The following is a 25,898-nucleotide window of genomic DNA, read 5'->3' as shown; positions in this document are numbered from 1 at the left end:
TGGGCTACCGCCCATATTGACCCTCTGATAATCCGCCCCTGCTGCCAGGGGAAGGGCTTCCTGTTGGCTGGGGATTTATCAGGCTGCCAATTTATCTTACAAATACTGAGGTAAAAATACTGAGCAAATAACGTGTTAACGAGGTCTAATACAGGAGATCACACAGGTATATACTATATACAGGGGAGATGACACACAGATATATACTGTATACAGGAGAGATAACACACAGGTATATACTATATAGAGGAGGAGATGACATACAGGCATACTATATACAGGAGATGACATACAGGTATATACTAAATACAGGAGGAGATGACACACAGGTATATACTATATACAGGAGCAGATTACCTACAGGTATATACTATATACAGGAGGAGATGACATACAGGTATATGCTATATATAGAAGATGACATACAGGTATATACTATATACAGGAGGAGATGACACACAGATATATACTATATACAGGGGAGATGACACACAGGTATATACTATATACAGGAGGAGATGACATACAGGTATATACTATATACAGGAGCAGATGACACACAGGTATATACTATATACAGGGGAGATGACATACAGGTATATACTATATACAGGAGGAGATGACATACAGGTATATACTATATACAGGGGAGATGACACACAGGTATATACTATATACAGGAGGAGATGACATACAGGTATATACTATATATAGAAGGAGATGACATACAGGTATATACTATATATAGGAGGAGATGACATACAGGTATATACTATATATAGGAGGAGATGACATACAGGTATATACTATATATAGGAGGAGATGACATACAGGTATATACTATATATAGGAGGAGATGACACACAGCAGGTATATACTATATACAGGGGAGATGACATACAGGTATATACTATATACAGGAGATGACATACAGGTGTATACTATATATAAGGGAGATGACAAACATGTATATACTGAGGTGAAAATGAGAGGTGTGAGGTGAAAATGAAAAGGTGTGAGTGCAAAATGAGAGGGAAAATAGTGTAGTGATCGGAAAATGACAGATGTGAGGTCGAAATGACAAGTGTTAGGGGGGAATGAGAGGAGTGAGGGGGAAAATGAGAGGTGTGAGGGAGAAAATGAGAGGTGTGAGGGAGAAAATGAGAGGCGTGATGGGAAAATAAGAGAAGTGACGTGCTATAACTAACCACAGATATTTACTATGCCCAGGCAACGCCGGGCTCTTCAGCTAGTCTACTATATAATTGTCTAAGGGTCACTTCCATCTGTCTGTCACAGATTTTCATTGGTCGCGGCCTCTGTCTGTCATGGAAATCCAAGTCGCTGATTGGTCGCGGCAAAACAGCCACAACCAATCAGCGATGGGCACAGTCCGGAAGAAAATGGCCGCTCCTTCCTCCCTGCAGTCAGTGCCCGGCGCCCGCATACTCCCCTCCGGTCACCGCTCACACAGGGTTAATGGCAGTGTTGACCGCGGTGTAACGCACTCCATTAACGCTGCTATTAACCCTGTGTGACCAACTTTTTACTATTCATGCGGCCTATGCAGCATGAATAGTAAAAAGATCTAATGTTAAAAATAATAATAATTAAAAAAAAATCGTTATATACTCACCGTCCGTCAGCCCCTCGGATCCACAACAGGCCTTTCCCGCTTGCGATGCTCCAGTGACCGGTCCATGTTGCGATCTCGCGAGATGATGACGTAGCGGTCTCACGAGACCGCTACGTCATCATCTCGCGAGACCGCAATGCACTCTTTAGACCGGAGCGCGCGAGGACCATCGGTAACCGGCCGCTTCGATTGGGAGGCTCCGGAAGGTGAGTAACTATTTTTTATTTTAATTGGTATATGGTGCATACTATGTGACTGGGCAGTATACTACGTGTCTGTGCTGTATACTACGTGACTGGGCAATATACTACATGGCTGCGCAATATACTACGTCACTGGGCAATATACTATGTGGCTGGGCAACATACTACGTGGGATGTAATATACTATGTGGCTCTGTGATGTATACTACGTCACTGGGCAATATACTATGTGGCTAGGCAATATACTACGTGGCTGGGCAGTATACTACGTGGCTGTGCAATATACTACGTGGCTGGGCAATATACATGACTGGGCACTATAATACGTGTCTGTGCTGTATACTACGTGACTCTGTGCTGTATACTACGTCACTGGGCAATATACTATGTGGCTGGGCAATATACTACGCGGCTGGGCAATATACTACGCGACTGGGCAATATACTACATCACTGGACAATATACTACGTGTCTGGGCAATATACTACTTAGCTGGGCAATATACTACGTGACTGGGCATTATACTACGTGTCTGGGCAATATACTACGTGTCTGGGCAATATACTACGTGACTGGGCAATATACTACGTAACTGGGCACAGAGGCGTAGCTAGAGCTTTTGCCGCCCGGGGCTGTTCCCGAGTTTGGCGCCCCCCCCCCCCCCCCCCGGCTCAATACACACAAAGGTTACCAAAAACGGTTTTCCTGTTTTGTAGAACTTAAACTGGGCCTAATGGTGTCACCCCCACATGCCACACCTGTGACTTAATACCACCACACCATGACCAGGCCACATAGTGACCGAATAATACTACATACAAGGGACAAATACCACAACACCATTTCCAGACCACATATTACCACCACATAGTGACTGAATACTACAATACTTATCAGTAATAAAAAAAAACCCACAATACTATCACCATAAGTGCCAGTATTCACAGGAGATCTGTACTTAGTATGCAGTGTCTGTGTAGAGGTAATACAGAGATCACTGGTGACATTATACACAGGACCTCTATATAGTATACAGTGTATAGTGTCAGTGTATAGGTAACACTGACTCACCAGTGACGTCTCTAGGTGAAGTCCTTCATCTTTCATCCAGCACAGACCGCCATCATTCGTTCCAGCCAGGACTCGTTTCTGCAGGAAATAACACAGTTATCTCGAGCTCCGCTTGCAGAACACATTACTTAATTTTTCTCAACTTCTACATTACATCACATGAAGAAAAAAAGGTGATATAGTGTCACTCTGCACAGTAACAGGACCGCCCCCCCATTTAAAACAGTATACTCAAAAAATAAAATAAATACATCACTGCAGTAATAATATCCCTTAATTAACCCCTATGGTAATAATATTCCCCACCCTGGCCCCGTTTCTCATTCCTGGCTCCAGCCATATGTTCTCGCATCCTGCCCTCATGAGTATCCATTCTACCCCATATGATCTCCACATCCTGCCCCACCAGCCTCCATCGTATCCGTCCTGCCCCATGATCCAATCCTGCCCCGTGTCTCCAATCATGCCCCGTATCTACATTCTGCCCATGCCTCAAGTCCTGCCCCAGTGTGTCCAGCATATTACCCCCATGTTGTCCAGCAATCTGCCCCAGTGTGTCCAGCATATTACCCCCATGTTGTCCAGCAATCTGCCCCAGTGTGTCCAGCATATTACCCCCAGTGTGTCCAGCAATCTGCCCCAGTATGTCCAGCACTGCCCCCAGTGTGTCCAGCAATCTGCCCCAGTGTCCAGCAGTCTGCCCCAGTGTGTCCAGCATATTACCCCCAGTGTGTCCAGCAATCTGCCCCAGTGTCCAGCATTGCCCCAGTGTGTCCAGAAGTCTGCCCCAGGGTCTCCAGCATTGCCTCAATGTGTCCAGAAATCTGCCCCAGGGTCTCCAGCAATCTGCCCCATGGTCTCCTGTATTGCCCCAGTGTGTCCAGCATTCTGCCCCATGGTCTCCAGTATTGCCCTGGTGTATCCAGCAATCTGCCCCATGGTCTCCTGTATTGCCCCAGTGTGTCCAGCATTCTGCCCCATGGTCTCCAGTATTGCCCCGGTGTGTCCAGCAATCTGCCCCATGGTCTCCAGTATTGCCCCAGTATGTCCAGAAGTCTGCCCAGGGTCTCCAGCATTGCCTCAATGTGTCCTGAAATCTGCCCCATGGTCTCCAGTATTCAGTGTGTCCAGCAATCTGCCCCATAGTCTCCTGTATTGCCCCAGTGTGTCCAGCATTCTGCCCCATGGTCTCCAGTATTTCCCCAGTGTGTCCAGCATTCTGCCCCATGGTCTCCAGTATTGCCCCAGTGTGTCCAGCAATCTGCCCCATGGTCTCCTGTATTGCCCCAGTGTGTCCAGCATTCTGCCACATGGTCTCCTGTATTGCCCCAGTGTGTCCAGCATTCTGCCCCATGGTCTCCAGTATTGCCCCAGTGTGTCCAGCAATCTGCCCCATGGTCTCCTGTATTGCCCCAGTGTGTCCAGCATTCTGCCACATGGTCTCCTGTATTGCCCCAGTGTGTCCAGCAATCTGCCCCATGGTCTCCAGTATTGCCCCAGTGTGTCCAGCAATCTGCCCCATAGTCTCCTGTATTGCCCCAGTGTGTCCAGCAATCTGCCCCATGGTCTCCAGTATTGCCCCAGTGTGTCCAGCAATCTGCCCCATGGTCTCATGTATTGCCCCAGTGTGTCCAGCAATCTGCCCCATGGTCTCCAGTATTGCCCCAGTGTGTCCAGCAATCTGCCCCATGGTCTCATGTATTGCCCCAGTGTGTCCAGCAATCTGCCCCATGGTCTCCAGTATTGCCCCAGTGTGTCCAGCAATCTGCCCCATGGTCTCATGTATTGCCCCAGTGTGTCCAGCAATCTGCCCCATGGTCTCCAGTATTGCCCCAGTGTGTCCAGCATTGCCCCAGCCCCAGACAGTCAGACATAAAGAAAAAAAAAAGAAAAGTAAAATCCTCACCTCTCCCGTTCCTAGCGCAGGTCTGGTGCAGTCAGCGTCTCTCCGGCTCTGCGACGCTCAGGACAGAGAGGCAGAGCGGCGAGCACAGTAGTGCCGTCATCGCGCCCTCTGCTCTGAGACGTCGCAGAGTCAGAGGACGCTGCAGCTGCCGGCGCCGCAGGAACCAGGAGAGGTGAGTATAGAGCGGGGGGCGGGGTCCGGTGGTGGGGGGAGCTGGCCCTGGTCGTGGCGGCGGACGGCGCCGCCCGAAGATTTAAAGGGGCGTCTTTTTTTTTTTTTTTCTTCTCCTGCAGCGCCGGCCGCCCCCCGCATTGTGCCGCCCGGGGCGGACCGCCCCCCCCCCGCCCCCCCCTTCCTACGCCACTGACTGGGCAATATACTACGTGTCTGGGCAATATACTACGTGGCTGGGCAATATACTTCGTGTCTGGGCAATATACTATGTGGCTGGGCAATATACTACATGACTGGGCAATATACTACGCAGCTGGGCAATATACTATGTGTCTGGGCAATATACTACGTGTCTGGGCAATATACTTCGTGACTGGGCAATATACTATGTGGCTGGGCAATATACTACGTGGCTGGGCAATATACTACGTGGCTGGGCAATATACTACGTGTCTGGGCAATATACTACGTGACTGGGCAACATACTATGTGACTGGGCAATATACTACATGGCTAGGCAATATACTACATGACTGGGCAATATACTACGTAGCTGGGCAATATTCTATGTGACTGGGCAATATACTACGTGTCTGGGCAATATACTACGTGTCTGGGCAATATACTTCGTGACTGGGCAATATACTTTGTGACTGGGCAATATACTACGTGGCTGGGCAATATACGACATAGCTGGGCAATATACTACGTGGCTGGGCAATATACTACGTGGCTGGGCAATATACTACGTGACTGGGCAATATACTATGTGACTGGGCAATATACTACGTGACTGGGCAATATACTACGTAACTGGGCAATATACTACGTGGCTGGGCAATATACTACGTAACTGGGCAATATACTACGTGGCTGGGCAATATACTACGTGGCTGGGCAATATACTACGTGGCTGAGCAATATACTACGTGGCTGGGCAATATACTACGTGGCTGGGCACTATACTACGTGACTGGGCAATATACTACGTGGCTGGGCAATATACTACGTGGCTGGGCAATATACTACGTGTCTGGGCAATATACTACGTGACTGGGCAACATACTATGTGACTGGGCAATATACTACAAGGCTAGGCAATATACTACATGACTGGGCAATATACTACGTAGCTGGGCAATATTCTATGTGACTGGGCAATATACTACGTGTCTGGGCAATATACTACGTGTCTGGGCAATATACTTCGTGACTGGGCAATATACTTTGTGACTGGGCAATATACTACGTGGCTGGGCAATATACGACGTAGCTGGGCAATATACTACGTAGCTGGGCAATATACTACGTGGCTGGGCAATATACTACGTGACTGGGCAATATACTATGTGACTGGGCAATATACTACGTGACTGGGCAATATACTACGTAACTGGGCAATATACTACGTGGCTGGGCAATATACTACGTAACTGGGCAATATACTACGTGGCTGGGCAATATACTACGTGGCTGGGCAATATACTACGTGGCTGAGCAATATACTACGTGACTGGGCAATATACTACGTGGCTGGGCAGTATACTACGTGGCTGGGCAATATACTACGTGGCTGGGATATATACGTGGCTGGGCAATATACTACGTGGCTGGGCAATATACTACGTAAGTGGGCAATATACTACGTGGCTGGGCAATATACTACGTGGCTGGGCAATATACTATGTAACTGGGCAATAGACTACGTGGCTGGGCAATATACTACGTGGCTGGGCAATATACTACGTGGCTGGGCAATATACTACGTGACTGGGCAATATACTACGCAGCTGGGCAATATACTACGTGACTGGGCAATATACTACGTGACTGGGCAATATACTACGTGACTGGGCAATATACTACGTGGCTGGGCAATATACTACGCAACTGGGCAATATACTACGCGGCTGGGCAATATACTACGTGGCTGGGCAATATACTACGTGGCTGAGCAATATACTACGTGACTGGGCAATATACTACGTGGCTGGGCAATATACTACGTGGCTGGGATATATACGTGGCTGGGCAATATACTATGTGGCTGGGCAATATACTACGTAGCTGGGCAATATACTACGTGGCTGGGCAATATACTACGTGGCTGGGCAATATACTACGTGGCTGGGCAATATACTACGTAGCTGGGCAATATACTACGTGGCTGGGCAATATACTACGTGGCTGGGCAATATACTACGTGGCTGGGCAATATACTACGTGGCTGGGCAATATACTACGTGACTGGGCAATATACTACGTGACTGGGCAATATACTATGTGGACTGTGCAATATACTACGTGGCTGGGCAATATACTATGTGGACTGTGCAATATACTACGTGACTGGGCAATATACTACGTGGCTGGGCAATATACGTGGCTGGGCAATATACTACGTGGCTGGGCAATATACTACGTGGCTGGGCAATATACTATGTGGGCTGGGCAATATACTATGTGGGCTGGGCAATATACTACGTGGCTGGGCAATATACTATGTGGCTGGGCAATATACTACGTGGCTGGGCAATATACTACGTGGCTGGGCAATATACTACGTGGGCTGGGCAATATACTATGTGGCTGGGCAATATACTACGTGGCTGGGCAATATACTACGTGGCTGGACAACATACTACGTGGCTGGGCAATATACTACGTGGCTGGGCAATATACTACGTGACTGGGCAATATACTACGTGGCTGGACAATATACTACGTAACTGGGCAATATACTACGTGGCTGGGCAATATACTACGTGGGCTGGGCAATATACTACGTGGCTGGGCAATATACTACGTGGCTGGGCAATATACTACGTGGCTGGACAATATACTACGTGGCTGGACAATATACTATGTGGCTGGGCAATATACTACGTGGCTGGGCAATATACTACGTGGCTGGGCAATATACTACGTGACTGGGCAATATACTATGTGGACTGTGCAATATACTACGTGGCTGGGCAATATACTACGTGGCTGGGCAATATACTACGTGACTGGGCAATATACTATGTGGACTGTGCAATATACTACGTGACTGGGCAATATACTACGTGACTGGGCAATATACTATGTGGACTGTGCAATATACTACGTGGCTGGGCAATATACTACGTGACTGGGCAATATACTATGTGGACTGTGCAATATACTACGTGACTGGGCAATATACTACGTGACTGGGCAATATACTATGTGGACTGTGCAATATACTACGTGGCTGGGCAATATACTATGTGGACTGTGCAATATACTACGTGACTGGGCAATATACTACGTGGCTGGGCAATATACTACGTGGGCTGGGCAATATACTATGTGGCTGGGCAATATACTACGTGGCTGGGCAATATACTATGTGGACTGTGCAATATACTACGTGACTGGGCAATATACTACGTGGCTGGGCAATATACTACGTGGGCTGGGCAATATACTATGTGGCTGGGCAATATACTACGTGGCTGGGCAATATACTACGTGGCTGGGCAATATACTACGTGACTGGGCAATATACTATGTGGACTGTGCAATATACTACGTGGCTGGGCAATATACTACGTGGCTGGGCAATATACTACGTGACTGGGCAATATACTATGTGGACTGTGCAATATACTACGTGACTGGGCAATATACTACGTGACTGGGCAATATACTATGTGGACTGTGCAATATACTACGTGGCTGGGCAATATACTATGTGGACTGTGCAATATACTACGTGACTGGGCAATATACTACGTGGCTGGGCAATATACTACGTGGGCTGGGCAATATACTATGTGGCTGGGCAATATACTACGTGACTGGGCAATGTACTACGTGACTGGGAAATATACTACGTCACTGGGCAATATACTACGTGACTGGGCAATATACTACGTGGCTGGGCAATATACTACGTGGGCTGGGCAATATACTATGTGGCTGGGCAATATACTACGTGGCTGGGCAATATACTACGTGGCTGGGCAATATACTACGTGGCTGGGCAATATGCTACGTGGACATGCATAGTCTAGAATACCCGATGCGTTAGAATCGGGCCACCATCTAGTATATATATACACACGCTATATATACCGTCTATAGACACACACAGTGTATACACTCCGGTAGGCTCCCGCCTGCACAGCCCCCTGACTCTACACATGCTGTGACCGGATACCGCACCGACACATCAATAGTCGCGGCCAGTGAATGTGGTACTGGAGCGGTCCTACGACTAGCAGCGGCGGTACAGGCGGCAGCGCGCCCTCAGGTGCAGGCTCGTCCTCGTCCGTCAGGCGCGCTCCCCCGCTCAGGTGCCTGCCCAGTGCGCGAGCTCACTGCGCGCTCCCCTCAGGTGCAGGAGGAGGGGGCGGGGCTGCAGGAGGCTTGGCGACCAATCAGAGCAATTAGCGCCGTCACGTGCTCGGAGCTGGGCTCGCGCCCTGCTTAGTGTGTGAAGAGGATAAGGAGGAGGAGGCGGCGGAGCATCACCGGGAGACCGGTAACTAGTGCTGCGGCGAGGGGGTCACCGGGGCGGGGGGAATACCGCGGGGACTGGGGTCTGAGCCTCTGCCGGGGAGGCGTGAGGCTGCGGATAGCCTGTGCTTAGAGTTGTCCGGAGAGTGGGCATCCGCGGCAGTCCGGGCACCGTGTGAGGGGAGCAGCGGGGACGGGCGCAGTGCGACCTGTCAGCGGCTCCTCTGCGCCATCCGCATCCTCCGTCCTCCCGTGTGTTGGGGATGCGCGTGTGGCGGAGCGTCCGCTGCACAACTTACTGCGAGCCTTTGTGCCGAGAGCATCCCCTCATGTGCGGGGCTGCCGGGGAGGGATGCTGGAGAGCGACCCCGGGACATTCCGCACCTCACAGCCGTCCGCACCTCACAGCCGTCCGCACCTCACAGCCCCCCGCACCTCACAGCCCCCCGCACCTCACAGCCCGCCGCACCTCACAGCCCCCCGCACCTCACAGCCCCCCGCACCTCACAGCCCGCCGCACCTCACAGCCGTCCGCACCTCACAGCCCCCCGCACCTCACAGCCGTCCGCACCTCACAGCCCTCCGCACCTCACAGCCGTCCGCACCTCACAGCCGTCCGCACCTCACAGCCCCCCGCACCTCACAGCCCCCCGCACCTCACAGCCCCCCGCACCTCACAGCCCCCCGCACCTCACAGCCCCCCGCACCTCACAGCCCCCCGCACCTCACAGCCCCCCGCACCTCACAGCCCCCCGCACCTCACAGCCCCCCGCACCTCACAGCCGTCCGCACCTCACAGCCGTCCGCACCTCACAGCCCCCCGCACCTCACAGCCCCCCGCACCTCACAGCCCCCCGCACCTCACAGCCCGCCGCACCTCACAGCCCCCCGCACCTCACAGCCCCCCGCACCTCACAGCCGGCCGCACCTCACAGCCGTCCGCACCTCACAGCCCCCCGCACCTCACAGCCCCCCGCACCTCACAGCCGTCCGCCCCCCCGCACCTCCGCACCTCACAGCCCCCCGCACCTCACAGCCCCCCGCACCTCACAGCCCCCCGCACCTCACAGCCCCCCGCACCTCACAGCCCCCCGCACCTCACAGCCCCCCGCACCTCACAGCCCCCCGCACCTCACAGCCCCCCGCACCTCACAGCCCCCCGCACCTCACAGCCGTCCGCCCCCCCGCACCTCACAACCCCCCGCACCTCACAGCCCCCCGCACCTCACAGCCCCCCGCACCTCACAGCCGGCCGCACCTCACAGCCGGCCGCACCTCACAGCCGGCCGCACCTCACAGCCCCCCGCACCTCACAGCCCCCCGCACCTCACAGCCCCCCGCACCTCACAGCCCCCCGCACCTCACAGCCGTCCGCACCTCACAGCCCGCCGCGCCATGTGCACAGGAGCTGTAATGTATATAGTGTAGTGTGCACGGTGCCTGTACTGTGTATATAGTGTAGTGTGCCTGTAATGGGTATATAGTGTAGTGTCTACGGCGCCTGTACTGTGTGTATGGTGTAGTGTGCACGGCGCCTGTAATGTGTATATGGTGTAGTGTACACAGCTCCTGTGCTGTAGTGATGTGGGCCTGTATGTAGTGTAGTGTACACGGCTCCTGTGCTGTAGTGATGTGGACCTGTATGTAGTGTAGTGTACACGGCTCCTGTGCTGTAGTGATGTGGGCCTGTATGTAGTGTAGTGTACACGGCTCCTGTGCTGTAGTGATGTGGACCTGTATGTAGTGTAGTGTACACGGCTCCTGTGCTGTAGTGATGTGGACCTGTATGTAGTGTAGTGTACACGGCTCCTGTGCTGTAGTGATGTGGACCTGTATGTAGTGTAGTGTACACGGCTCCTGTGCTGTAGTGATGTGGACCTGTATGTAGTGTAGTGTACACGGCTCCTGTGCTGTAGTGATGTGGGCCTGTATGTAGTGTAGTGTACACGGCTCCTGTGCTGTAGTGATGTGGGCCTGTATGTAGTGTAGTGTACACGGCTCCTGTGCTGTAGTGATGTGGGCCTGTATGTAGTGTAGTGTACACGGCTCCTGTGCTGTAGTGATGTGGGCCTGTATGTAGTGTAGTGTACACGGCTCCTGTGCTGTAGTGATGTGGGCCTGTATGTAGTGTAGTGTACACAGCTCCTGTGCTGTAGTGATGTGGGCCTGTATGTAGTGTAGTGTACACGGCTCCTGTGCTGTAGTGATGTGGGCCTGTATGTAGTGTAGTGTACACGGCTCCTGTGCTGTAGTGATGTGGGCCTGTATGTAGTGTAGTGTACACGGCTCCTGTGCTGTAGTGATGTGGGCCTGTATGTAGTGTAGTGTACACGGCTCCTGTGCTGTAGTGATGTGGGCCTGTATGTAGTGTAGTGTACACGGCTCCTGTGCTGTAGTGATGTGGGCCTGTATGTAGTGTAGTGTACACGGCTCCTGTGCTGTAGTGATGTGGGCCTGTATGTAGTGTAGTGTACACGGCTCCTGTGCTGTAGTGATGTGGACCTGTATGTAGTGTAGTGTACACGGCTCCTGTGCTGTAGTGATGTGGACCTGTATGTAGTGTAGTGTACACGGCTCCTGTGCTGTAGTGATGTGGACCTGTATGTAGTGTAGTGTACACGGCTCCTGTGCTGTAGTGATGTGGGCCTGTATGTAGTGTAGTGTACACGGCTCCTGTGCTGTAGTGATGTGGGGCTGTATATAGTGTAGTGTACACGGCTCCTGTGCTGTAGTGATGTGGGCCTGTATGTAGTGTAGTGTACACGGCTCCTGTGCTGTAGTGATGTGGGCCTGTATGTAGTGTAGTGTACACGGCTCCTGTGCTGTAGTGATGTGGGCCTGTATGTAGTGTAGTGTACACGGCTCCTGTGCTGTAGTGATGTGGGCCTGTATGTAGTGTAGTGTACACGGCTCCTGTGCTGTAGTGATGTGGGCCTGTATGTAGTGTAGTGTACACGGCTCCTGTGCTGTAGTGATGTGGGCCTGTATGTAGTGTAGTGTACACGGCTCCTGTGCTGTAGTGATGTGGGCCTGTATGTAGTGTAGTGTACACGGCTCCTGTGCTGTAGTGATGTGGGCCTGTATGTAGTGTAGTGTACACGGCTCCTGTGCTGTAGTGATGTGGGCCTGTATGTAGTGTAGTGTACACAGCTCCTGTGCTGTAGTGATGTGAGGCTGTATATAGTGTAGTGTACATAGCTCCTGTGATGTGGGGCTGTATATAGTGTATTGCAGGGGTGTCAAACTGCATTCCTGGAGGGCTGCAAACAGGTCATGTTTTCTGGATTTCCTTGTGTTGAACAGGTGATAATTTAATCACCTGCACAGAATGATTCCAGCACCTTGTGTAATGCTAAGGAAATCTTGAAAACACGCATGGTTTGAGGCCCTCGCGGAATGCAGTTTGACACCCCTGGTGTAGTGTACACAGCTCCTGTGCTGTAGTAATAGGTGTCCAGTGACATCTGTGCTTTTCTTCTTCCCTGTCCTTATCTTCTAGGACAGGTCACTTGTTGCTGAGCAGTCACCATGCAGTAGATCTGCTGCTTTGTTGTAACCCTTTATTGCCTGACTAGATGGTGGCCCGATTCTAACGCATCGGGTATTCTAGAATATGTATGTATATAGCAGCCACATAGTATATAGCACAGGCCACATAGTATATAGGAGCCATGTATGTGCTATATACTATGTGGCTGCTACATGCATGCATGCATACATACATACATACATACTGTAGAATACCCGATGCGTTTATACAGGCCACGCAGTATATAACAGTGGCTACGCAGTATATAACACAGCTCACGTAGTATATAGCAGTGTGGGCACTATATCTCTGTTAAAAAAAAAAAAATAAAATAAAAAATAGTTATATACTCGCCCTCCGGCGTCCAGCGAAGCTGTGCCGATGTGCGCACGGCTGCCGCCAGCTTCCGTTCCCAGGATGCATTGCGAAATTACCCAGATGACTTAGCGGTCTCGCGAGACCGCTAAGTCTTCTAGATAATTTCACAATGCATGTTTGGGAATGGAAGCTGGCGGCAGCCGCGCGCGCCTGGGCGGACTACAGAAGGTGAGAATAGCAGGTTTGTTTTTTTATTATTTTTAACATTACATGTTAAATGGGGGCACACAGGGTTAATAGCAGCATTACCGGAGGTCCGTTAATGCTGGCATTAACCCTGTGTGAGTGGTGGAGGGTATGGAGCGGGCGCCGGGCACTGACTGTAGGGGAGTAGGGAGGGACTAATTCTCGGCCGGACTGTGCCCGTCGCTGATTGGTCGCGGCAGCCAGGACAGGCAGCTAGTGAGATCAATCAGCGACGCAGGATTTCCGGGACAGACAGATGGAAATACCCCTTAGACAATTATATAGTAGATGACACTGGTATTTAGTACTTTTAATTGTGAGCAGTCATCTTTACAAATCCTGAGCTTGCTGTTGAAACTGTATCCCCCGTGTGCGCACCCTCAGACAGGAGTCGTTCTCTCCTGTCTTCATAGTTGTCTGCAGGCAATTAAAGGGTCTGCCAAATTTGAGGAGGTACAGTACAGACCAAAAGTTTGGACTCGCCTTCTCATTTAAAGATTTTTTTGTATTTTCATGACTATGAAAATTGTACATTCACACTGAAGGCATCAAAACTATGAATTAACACATGTGGAATTATATACTTAACAAAAAAGTGTGAAACAACTGAAATTATGTCTTATATTCTAGGTTCTTCAAAGTAGCCACCTTTTGCTTTGATGACTGCTTTGCACACTCTTGGCATTCTCTTGATGAGCTTCAAGAGGTAGTCACCGGGAATGGTTTTCACTTCACACATGTGCCCTGTCAGGTTTAATAAGTGGGATTTCTTGCCTTATAAATGGGGTTGGGACCATCAGTTGTGTTGTGCAGAAGTCTGGTGGATACACAGCTGATAGTCCTACTGAATAGACTGTTAGCTGCTTTTTTTCTTGTCATAAGGCCGGTTTCACACGTCAGTGGCTCCGGTACGTGAGGTGACAGTTTCCTCACGTATCGGAGCCACTGACACACGTAGACACATTAAAATCAATGCATCTGTGCAGATGTGATTGATTTTTTGCGGACCGTGTCTCCGTGTGCCAAACACGGAGACATGTCAGTGTTCGTGGAAGCGCACGGATTACACGGACCCATTAAAGTCAATGGGTCCGTGTAAAACTCGTACCGCACACGGACGTTGTCCGTGTGCAGTCCGTGTGCCGTGCAGGAGACAGCGCTACAGTAAGCGCTGTCCCCCCCACTGGTGCTGAAGCCGCGATTCATATCTTCCCTGCAGCAGCGTTTGCTGTAGAGAAGATCTGAATATTCCTTTTTTTTTTTTTAGTTTCTCGTGTTTAAAATAAAGCTCGATGTCCCCACCCCCCTCCCACCCCCTGTGCGCCCGCCCGCTGTTCTTAAAATACTCACCCGGCTCCCTCGCTGGCTGGCGCTGCTTCCTGTCCTGGCCGCACCTTCTACTGTATGAGCGGTCACGTGGGGCCGCCGATTAGTCATGAATATGCGGCTCCACCTCCCATAGGGGTGGAGCCGCATATTCATTACTGTAAATGAGCGGCCCCACGTGACCGCTCACACAGTAGAAGGTGCGGCCAGGACAGGAAGCAGCGCCAGCCAGCGAGGGAGCCGGGTTAGTATTTTAGGAACAGTGGGGGGTGGGGACATGGAGCTTTATTTTAAACACGAGAAACTAAAAAAAAAAGGAATATTCATATCTTCTCTACAGCAAACGCTGCTGCAGGGAAGATATGAATCGTGGCTTCAGCACCAGATGCTGGTACATGTGGTACCCAGCACGGTGCGTGTGGTACCCAGTGGGCACATGGGCGGCACACGTGTGCCACACTGATGTGCCACAGAAATGCACGGGCACACGGACACGGATAATTCCGGTACCGGAATTATCTGGACGTGAGACTGCCCTAATACAAATTCTAAGTAAAGAAAAACAGGTGGCCATCATTACTTTAAAGGGACACTGTCACCTGAATTTGGAGGGAACAATCTTCAGCCATAGGGGCGGGGTTTTTGGGTGTTTGATTCACCCTTTCCTTACCCGCTGGCTGCAATATTGGATTGAAGTTCATTCTCTGTCCTCCGTAGTACACGCCTGCACAAAAATGGGGCTCCACCCAGATGTCTGATTTTTAGACTGGCGCATAGGAGGAGGTGGATGAACTTTTTTTTTTTTTTCATATCTTCATGTACGAGAAAAACTGACAGTCAAATTAGAAAAAAATTTGGGCCTTTTTTTGTGTACATGGAAAATACTGACGTGTGAATGGGGCCTTAGGGTTGGGAATTTGTCTTGAAAATCACATGACTTTCAACATGACAAATAACACAAGAGAATTTTCTCAAGACTGATTTGTGTGTGTATATATATATATATATATATATATATATATATATATATATTCTAATCTCTATATCTATCTACCTCTACTATATAATTGTCTAAGGGGTACCTCCGTTTGTCTTTCTGTCTGTTCCGGAAATCCCGCGTCGCTGATTGGTCTCGCCAGCTGCCTGTCCTGGCTGCCGCGACCAATCAGCGACAGCCACAGTCCGGCCGAGAATTAGTCCCTCCCTACTCCCCTGCAGTCAGTGCCCGGCGCCCGCTCCATACCCTCCACCACTCACACAGGGTTAAAGGTAACCTGTCAAGCACCCCCCCCCCCTCCCCCCCAGGCGTTTGAAACTAAAAGAGCCATCTTGTGCAGCAGTAATGCATTCTGACAAGGTGGCTCTTTTAGTTATTGCCTCCTCAGCGCTGTTTGTTTTGAAATCTGCCGGCGCCTGCGCTCTTTTGTCATGCCTGGGGCAGACGCAGTGAGCGCTGCCCATCTGTCCTCATATGCAGTCTCGCTGACTGCGCCTGTGTGGCCGCCCTGCTTGTGAATCCCAGCCCTGCAGTGTCTTATGATTTGCTATATACTATATGCTATATACTGCGTGGGCTGTGCTATATACTGCGTGGGCTGTGCTATATACTGCGTGGGCTGTGCTATATACTGCGTGGGCTGTGCTATATACTGCGTGGGCTGTGCTATATACTGCGTGGGCTGTGCTATATACTGCGTGGGCTGTGCTATATACTGCGTGGGCTGTGCTATATACTGCGTGGGCTGTGCTATATACTGCGTGGCCACTGTTATATACTGCGTGGGCTGTGCTATATACTGCGAGGCCACTGTTATATACTGCGAGGCCACTGTTATATACTGCGTGGCCACTGTTATATACTGCGTGGCCTGTATTAACACATCGGGTATTCTATAATATGTATGTATATAGCAGCCACATAGTATATAGCAGGGGTGTGAAACTGCATTCCTCGAGGGCTGCAAACAGGTCATGTTTTTAGGATTTCCTTGTACTGCACAGGTGATAATTTAATCACCAACTCATTATTTGTGTAGGTGATTAAATTATCACCTGTGCAGTACAAGGAAATCCTGAAAACATGACCTGTTTGCAGCCCTTGAGGATTGCAGTTTGACACCCCTGGAATATAGCACAGGCCACGTAGTATTTGTCTATGTGCCCATCAACCACGGCAAGGTGATCTCCTTCTGAATATTTGTCTGTAACATGGCCTAGATTCATGTACATCATGTACATGTGCTGCTGTGTTCTTTTTTATCTATATTGCAGCTTGCACGTGTTCACATTAGGAGTGCTGGTTGGTTTTTTTCTCTATTTAGTTATTGGATGTTGGCTGCATCCACTGATCTTGCACTCCTCCCATTGACCTTGCAGGTGGAGGTAATCAACTCTACCTGCCCATATATTGTAGTTTTAGCACAGAGTGACATGCTTTGTCCATAGTTGTAGGCTGGTGGCCCAAAAGTGGCATGTATGGTAGAGTAGGACCCATCAGAAGTAGATCACCTTACTGTGGTTGGGCACACATGAATTGGCCAATTTATGCGCTAAGAATCCTCATTTCATCTATTACTGTAAGTCTTATGAAAACTTTTTTTTTTAAATTTGAAATTTTTTTTTTGAGGTATAATTAATATTGAATATTTCTGTTTTCACATGGCCTAGATTCATGTACATGTGCTGCTGTGTGTATGTGTATATGTATGTATATATGTCACTTCCGTCTGTCATGGATATTCATTGGTCGCGGCCTCTGTCTGTCAAGGAAATCCAAGTCGCTGATCGGTCGCGGAAAAAAAGCCACAACCAATCAGCGACGGGCACAGTCCGGAAGAAAATGGCCGCTCCTTACTCCCCGCAGTCAGTGCCCGGCGCCCGCATACTCCCCTCCGGTCACCGCTAACACAGGGTTAATGCTGGCGGTAACAGACCGCGTTATGCCGCGGGTAACGCACTCCGTTACCGCCGCTATTAACCCTGTGTGTCCTCAACTTTTTACTATTGATGCTGCCTATGCGGCATCAATAGTAAAAAAATCTAATGTTAAAAATAATTAAAAAAAAACAAAAAACCTGCTATACTCACCCTCCGTTGTCTGCAGAGTCGGCCGCCATCTTCCGTTCCCGGCGATGCATTGCGAAATTACCCAGAAGACTTAGCGGCATCACGAGACCGCTAAGTCATCTGGGTAATTTCGCAATGCATCCTGGGAACGGAAGATGGCAGCAGCCGCGCGCTCATCGCCTGCACCAGATCTGAAGGTAAGTATGTTACAACTACAATGGGTCCTCGGATCCGAAGGTGAGTGTTTATTATTTAACCTGTGACATACGTGGCTGAGCAATATACTATGTGACTGGGCAATATACTATGTGACTGGGCAATATACTACGTGGCTGGGCAATATACTACGTGGCTCTGTGCAGTATACTACGTGGCTCTGTACAGTATACTATGTGGCTCGGCAATATACTAGAATACCCGATGCGTTAGAATAGGGCCATCATCTAGTATACCGGTATATGAAAAAAAAAAATATCTATCTATCCATATATATATATATATATATATATATATATATATATATATATATATATATATATATATATATATATATAATTTGTCTAAGGGTCACTTCCGTCTGTCCTTCTGTCACGGTTATTCATTCGCTGATTGGTCTCGGCAGCTGCCTGTCATGGCTGCCGCGACCAATCAGTGACGGGCACTGTCTGATTAGTCCCTCCCCTACTCCCCGCCCAGCGCCCGATCTGTAATCCCCTCCACTCCCCGCTCACACAGGGTTAATGGCAGCGGTAACAGCCCGCAGTGTAACGCACTCCGTTACCGCTGCTATTAACCCTGTGTGTCCCCAACTATTTACTATTGATGCTGCCTATGCGGCATCAATAATAAAAATGTCATGTTAAAAATAATAATAAAAAAAAATAATAATAAATAATTTAAAAAAAAACACAACCTGCTACACTCGCCATCCGCCGCCTTTGCCGCTCCTCGCCACGCTCCTGGGATCGCTCCATTGCAAGTGACAGCTTCCGGTCCCAGGGCTGGTGTGCGACAAGGACCTGCCGTGACATCACGGTCATGTGACCGCGACGTCATCATAGGTCCTGCTCACACCAGCCCTGGGACCGGAAGCTGCCGCTTGCAATGGAGCGATCCCAGGAGCGTGGAGCGGGAAAGGTGGCGGATGCTGAGTATAGCAGGACTTCAACGGGCCTTCGGAAGGTGAGTATATGTTTATTTATTTTTTTAAGTCTATATACTACGTGGCTCTGTGCTGGGCAGTGTACTACTACGTGGCTGGGCAGTATACTACGTGGACATGCATATTCTAGAATACCCGATGCGTTACAATCGGGGATATATATATATATTTATATATATATATCTATTATATATATCTATCTATATCCCCGATTGTAACGCATCGGGTATTCTAGAATATGCATGTCCACGTAGTATATTGCACAGCTCATGTACTATATGGCAACGTGGGCATCATATCCCTGTTAAAAAAAAAAAGAATTAAAATAAAAAAAAAAATAGCTATATACTCACCTTCCGTGGATCCAGGAAGCGTTTACCAATGCTCCTTGCGCGCTCCGGTCTCGAGTGCATTGCGGTCTCGCGAGATCGCAATGCATGGACTGGTCACCGGAGCGTCACGAGGAGCGAGAAAGGTGCCGGAAGGTGAGTATATTATGATTTTTTTTTATTTTTTTTTAGCATTAGATCTTTTTACTATTGATGCTGCGTAGGTCGCACAGGGTTAATAGCAGCATTAATGGAGTGCGTTACACCGCGGCATAATGCGGTCCGTTAACGCTGGCATTAACCCTGTGTGAGCGCTGACTGGAGGGGAGTACGGAGCGGGCATTGACTGCGATGTGCCCATCGCTGATTGGTCGTGGCAATGGTCGTGGGCGTTTTGCCACGACCAATCAGCGACTTGGATTTCCATGACAGACAGAGGCCGCGACCAATGAATATTCGTGACAGACAGAAAGACAGAAGTGACGCTTAGACACACACACACCCACACCCACCCACCACCCTTTAGATAATGTATATAGAGATTGCTTTAATTAAATGGATAATTCAGTGGGTTTCTGCTTTTTGTAAGGCTGTGTTCCCATGATGTGTTTTTGGTGGGTTTCTCATTTTGCAGTTCTTTTCTGGGACTCTGATTAGCGCCGTTGCTTTGTATGGCCTGGGGATCCTGGGTTTGACTTCCACCAAAAGCGACAACTGCATGGAGTTTGCATTGTTTTCCTCCCGTAAAATAAAAATAAATAAATTAAAAAAAAAAGAATTTAGATCTATTGTGAATAATTGTAGGGCAACATGAAATGGATAATTGGCTTTATTCGTCCATCTGTCTCGCTTCTTGCTTCCTACGATTTGTGGTGTTTGCACACTTTTGTTGCTGTTGGATAATGTTGTCATGGCTGCTGCTGGTCTGCACTGAAATCCCTGGTTTCCAGCTGTAGTTTTGTGCAGAGCGTTGACATGGATGGTGGCAGGTTGTATGCTGAGATGTGGTGCAGCTCTCCATTACATGTGCATTGTGGTGAGTGCTCGGCCCGCCATGGTCCAGACTTGTTTGCTTGGGCTCCTTCTTTTGAGCACCTCTTGATGAATAGGGATTTGTTCTGGCTGCTGCACATGCGCGCTGCTCCCCCCAGCAGGTCTGCCAGATGGTGTCCCTCAGACTCCAGTCAGTTTCTCACGTTGCTGCTGCGGGACAGACTGTGCTGAGAGGAACTGCAAGAATGAATGGAAAATGAAGCCCAGGTACCCGCTCTGTGGTCGTGAGGGTGATGGAAACCAATTATTATGTGTCAGACCTGAGATCGGCCGGTGGGGTCTTCCGCGTACCTATGCTCTTCTTGTGTTCTCTGTGTGGTCTCTCTGTGTTACAATGTTTTCTTATTTGTAAATATTTACAGTAATTGCCTTTTTCTACTGTTACATTTGCTGGACTGTTTCTTAGTTCTCATGGTGTTAATGGTCTGCGATCTCATTTGTCGTCTTTGAAGTTGTTAATGTAACTTGTGATTTTTTTTTTTTTTTTTTTACATTTGTATGCGCTCCTGTAGGCATGCTTCTTGCTAAACGTGTACTCGCCATGGTCATGCTTTTTACTAAACGTGTACATGCTCCTGTGGATTTGCTTCTTGCTACATGTGTGTGCTCCTGTGGGCATACGTCTTGCTAAGCCTGCACACGCTCATATGGGCATACGACTTGGTAAGCATGCACACTCCTATTGGTGTATGTCTTTCTAAGCGTGCACATGCTCTTATGGGCATTCGTCTTAGCGTGCACACGCTCCTATGGGCATACGTCTTGTTAAGCATGCACACGCTCCTATGGGCATACATCTTGCTAAACGTGCACGCATTCTTATGGGCATACATCTTGCTAAGCGTGCACGCATACTTATGGGCATACATCTTGCTAAGCGTGCACGCATTCTTATGGGCATACATCTTGCTAAGCGTGCACGCATTCTTATGGGCATACGTTTTGATAAGTCTGCACACGCTCTTCTGGGCATACGTTTTGATAAGTGTGCACACGCTCCTATGGGCGTACGTCTTGCTAAGCATTCACACATTCTTATGAACATACTTTTTGCTAAGCGTGCACGCGCTCCTCTGTGCATACTTTGTCCTAAATGTTATACCCGCTCTTGTGGGGATATGTTGAACTGAACGCGTCCCTGCTCCTGTGGGTATACGTCATGCTAAACATGTATCCTCTTCTGTGGGGATAAGTCATACTGAAGATTTGCTGCTGACAGCGGATGTAAGAGGTTGACAGACTGATCCAGGCGGTTTTGTAAGTTTGGGTTTGAAATGAGCTGCACTTACTGATCCTTCTTTTGATGTAATGAATTAGTAACCCGACCAGAATGGTAGTGGCTTTTTTTGTTTTCTCTTTATTATTGGTCTTTGCTGTTTTTCAGTCCTCTCCAGTTGTCCCTTTTGTCTTATCTCTTTATCCCTGAGACTTTGTATCCTGTATGTTTCCATTGCTTAAAATGCATGCTTGTGGTTTTGCCTGATCTGCACCTATTGATGTCTGTGTTAAACACCCCAGTGCTCACGAGGCTGTTATTTACTTTCTTCTCCCAGGAGATGTGTAATTCTGTGGGAGCAGAGCGCAGATCTTCTGCTTCTCCGTTTTATAGGGAGCGCATTACATTAGTAATAGGTGTCTGGGGTTATAGTACAGATAGCACATTAAGGAGCTGCAGCCACACTGCCAAATTTCTTATTAAGCTGTATAATGTGGCCATTGTATGATCCTGTAATCGTATGGTAAAGTCGCAGAGGAAGACTGCAGGCAATATGACTGAATTATGCACCTTTTTTTTGGAGATCTACAGTTTTTGAGCTGTTGGTAATAATCCAATTACAGATGAGCGCATGTACGGGGGAGGCTGACCCCGGGGACTGCTGAGCTGCTCCTGCCTCCATAATGAACCACTCTATCACAATGGGAATAAATGACACTTCAGATGCCAAGAGCCGCTTATTGCTGTGTCTTTACCCATAGATTTGTAATGTAGCCTACTATTACTTGTTTCTGGTGAGGTGCTGTAGGCATGGTGGATCCATGTGCCAGTAATGGTGTATGTGCATAATGGGCATGTTAGATAGCCTGCTATTGTGTGTGGTGTATGGGAATCCTTTCATCCGACAGTCGCCACTGTCTTCACTGCTCTTGTGTCCATCCAAACTTCACAGAGACATCTTGATGATGATGTATGTTTTGCTGGCTCTGAACAGCTTATGATGCTCCGGATGATTGACACATTTACTGTAAGTGACCTGCAATTGCATCCAGTACATGGCCTCCCTGTGTGCTGGGATTTTCCTGGTGCAGCTGCCAAACAGCAGGATTGTGTATGTACAAGCGGTTTTCTTATTACCAAGTTGAATCTGTTGTTTTTTTGTTTTTTTTTACATTATCTTCTGTTAATTGTATATTTATTTACTGGTTTTGATTTCCTCAATTTTACAATACCTATGCAATATGCCTTGTTTTTATAGTGTAGTGCTTTGTAAGCCACTTCCAGGTGATGTTTGCTGTCAATACGTCTTGATGAGTGCGTGTATTATTATTATTATTATCCCGATAAATCTGCCATCAGAATTTTTTAGATCTGAAATAACCGAAGAGATTGATAGTTATATAGTGTATGACCGCCCAGTGGACTCCTGAGAATGCAGATCAGACAGTGTTCAACATGACAGGTTCCCTTTAACCCTGCTGTTCTGTTGGTCAAAAATGACCGACTTTGAACTTCAATATTCTTTAAAATATTCAAGATGCGGCTCTGAAACCCGTGGCCGACCGACCCATCCTCATTTAAGTCAATCAACCACAAGTTCCAGAACCGCATCTTGAACACCCCAAAAAATACCAAAGTTCAAAATAGGTCTCCCCAGACCGAACAGAACAGCAGGGTTAAGGCAGCTGTTTCTTTCTTTTTTCTTTTTTTTTATGCAATATGTCTGGTATCCAGAAATATTAGAAAATGCATCTGATGACCAAATGAACTCTGTCCAGAAGTTGCATAAATGGCAATTCCCCACCATGATGCTTTACTTCACATTGGCTGCTTCAGCAGGATAAGTGATCGGACGGTAACATGAGGATGTCCTCTATTAACACTGACCCTGCTCCCATACCTAGATTGATTTGTACCTTGATATTGGGCAATTGATGCTTTAGGGTATGTGCACACGTTGCGGATTTTGCTGCAGATTTTTCCGCAGCGGATTTGGAAAATCCGCAGTGCAAAACCACTGCGGTTTTCACTGCGGATTTTCACGCGGTTTCTTCTGCGGATTCCTCTGCGGGTTTTCAACTGCACTTTCCTATTGGTGCAGGTTGAAAACCGCTGCGAAATCTGCAGAAAGAAGTGACATGCTACTTCTTTTTTTCCGCAGCGTGTCCGCGTGGAATTTTCCACAGCATGTGCACTGCGGTTTTTGTTTTCCATAGGTTAACATTGTACTGTACACTGCATGGGAAACTGCTGCGGATCCGCAGCTTCAAATCTGCTGCAGATCCGCAGCAAAAAACGCAACGTGTACACATAGCCTTAAACCTAGAGTATATTAAGTTATTGCCTAAAGATAAATGATACTTTCAGCTGGCAGATGTGTAGTCAATGTCGGCAGGCTCCTCTGACAAACGTGGTGTAGGTTGGATCTTGCCCCTGTCCGGTGTCTTTTTTTTTTTTTCTGTAAATCTCCAGATTGCATTGTGTGCGATACTTGTCCTAGCTGATTTTTCTCATCCATCAGATGTTTGCGTACATACCCAGAACTGTGCGCTGTGACCTTTTTGTAGTAGTTGACCCCCATAACCATATAGGAAACTGTTGCCTGCCCATATTGTTTCTTCCAGCTTGTGTAACATTTTACCGGTGTTCACAAAATTCCATTCATAGGTTTGATGCCAAGAAATCTTTCCAACTTTCTAATACATTTTCGTGTTTTCAGATCCACGGTTTTATGTTTAACATCTGTTTTGTTTGGCTCCAGAAAGTAATATCCCCTGGGCACCTAGCACTTCTCCCATGTGAGAGAATATACAGTCCTTTGAGATCAGTCCCACTGGTGACTAGCACGATGAAACGCAGAACTGGCCAATCGTGCCAAATAAAGGTAGTGTCAGCCGATCTTGGGCAAAGTTATTGGAAACGTTTTGCGCTACAGACAATTTGACCCCATTGGTGTGCATTGCCGCGACTAGATCCCATGATGGTAAGCTAGTCGGCTGTGACGAGGACGTCTGTATGTAAGCGTGGCGGGTTGGCTGCAGGTTTTCTGCACACATTTGCATGTAGAATACAGTACAATTTAAGTACACGTTATGGAAATTTTCTTGGGAGACACGATATTACAATTTGCAGCCTGTCAATTCTATGTGCAGAAGTCATCACATATTTTTCCCTTTACAATAATGCTAAGAGAGGATTCTACAGCAGTGGTGTCAGTGACAACATGATTTTACAAAGTACCTTTATATAAATGTAACTTCTGGATTTGCAGGAAGGTTTCTTTTTTTTTTTTATTCACTGACTTCATTTAACAGACCTGCAGATGGTGCCTGAAAAATATCCTGTAACCCTTTAACTAGTTTAAAGGGCTGGTTCATTACATGCTCCACCATGTGAGTTCTGCAGCCAATTATCGTGCAATGCCGCGTCCCTGCGACATAACATGGGTGGGCAGCTGCACAGTGGCTCAGTGGTTAGCACTGTATGGAGGCTCAGTGGTTAGCACTGTATGGGGGCTCAGTGGTTAGCACTGTATGGAGGCTCAGTGGTTAGCACTGTATGGAGGCTCAGTGGTTAGCACTGTATGGAGGCTCAGTGGTTAGCACTGTATGGGGGCTCAGTGGTTAGCACTGTATGGGGGCTCAGTGGTTAGCACTGTATGGGGGCTCAGTGGTTAGCACTGTATGGAGGCTCAGTGGTTAGCACTGTATGGAGGCTCAGTGGTTAGCACTGTATGGAGGCTCAGTGGTTAGCACTGTATGGGGGCTCAGTGGTTAGCACTGTATGGGGGCTCAGTGGTTAGCACTGTATGGGGGCTCAGTGGTTAGCACTGTATGGGGGCTCAGTGGTTAGCACTGTATGGGGGCTCAGTGGTTAGCACTGTATGGGGGCTCAGTGGTTAGCACTGTATGGGGGCTCAGTGGTTAGCACAGCAGCCTTTGCAGTGCTGGGGTCCTGAGTTCAAACCCCACCAAGGACAACATCTGCAAGGAGTTTGTTCTCTCCGTGTTTGCGTGGATTTTCCCCAAACATGCTGATTCTGATTGTGACTTTTGATTGTAACGATAGCTGTACAGTGCTGTGGAATATGATGGCGCTATTTAAGCAACGTGTGTGTGTTACGTGATAATGATCCTAAGAGTCTAGATACCTGTCTCTAGATTGTGCCAGTGTTTGCT

At 48.4% G+C, this 25,898-nt stretch overlaps 1 protein-coding gene across 4 annotated transcripts in view; it reads left to right on the top strand.

Annotated features, from left to right (window-relative positions):
• Positions 1-9,424: 9,424 nt before the first annotated feature.
• Positions 9,425-25,898, top strand: part of STRBP (spermatid perinuclear RNA binding protein) — a 156,015-nt gene continuing 139,541 nt past the window's right edge. For 2 of the 4 annotated variants that reach the window (XM_069748450.1, XM_069748448.1), the window contains exon 1: positions 9,429-9,500. The gene's annotated coding sequence lies outside the window, so the exon portion shown is untranslated. Of the gene's footprint in view, positions 9,501-20,640; positions 20,712-25,898 lie in introns of those variants that run through there. The other 2 variants (XM_069748449.1, XM_069748452.1) reach the window with 2 other exon arrangements.

Source organism: Ranitomeya imitator, chromosome 2 (assembly GCF_032444005.1).
Source record: "Ranitomeya imitator isolate aRanImi1 chromosome 2, aRanImi1.pri, whole genome shotgun sequence".
NCBI lineage: Eukaryota > Metazoa > Chordata > Amphibia > Anura > Dendrobatidae > Ranitomeya > Ranitomeya imitator.
Note: the sequence above shows the minus strand (reverse complement) of the source record. Positions and strands in the feature narration are given on the sequence as shown.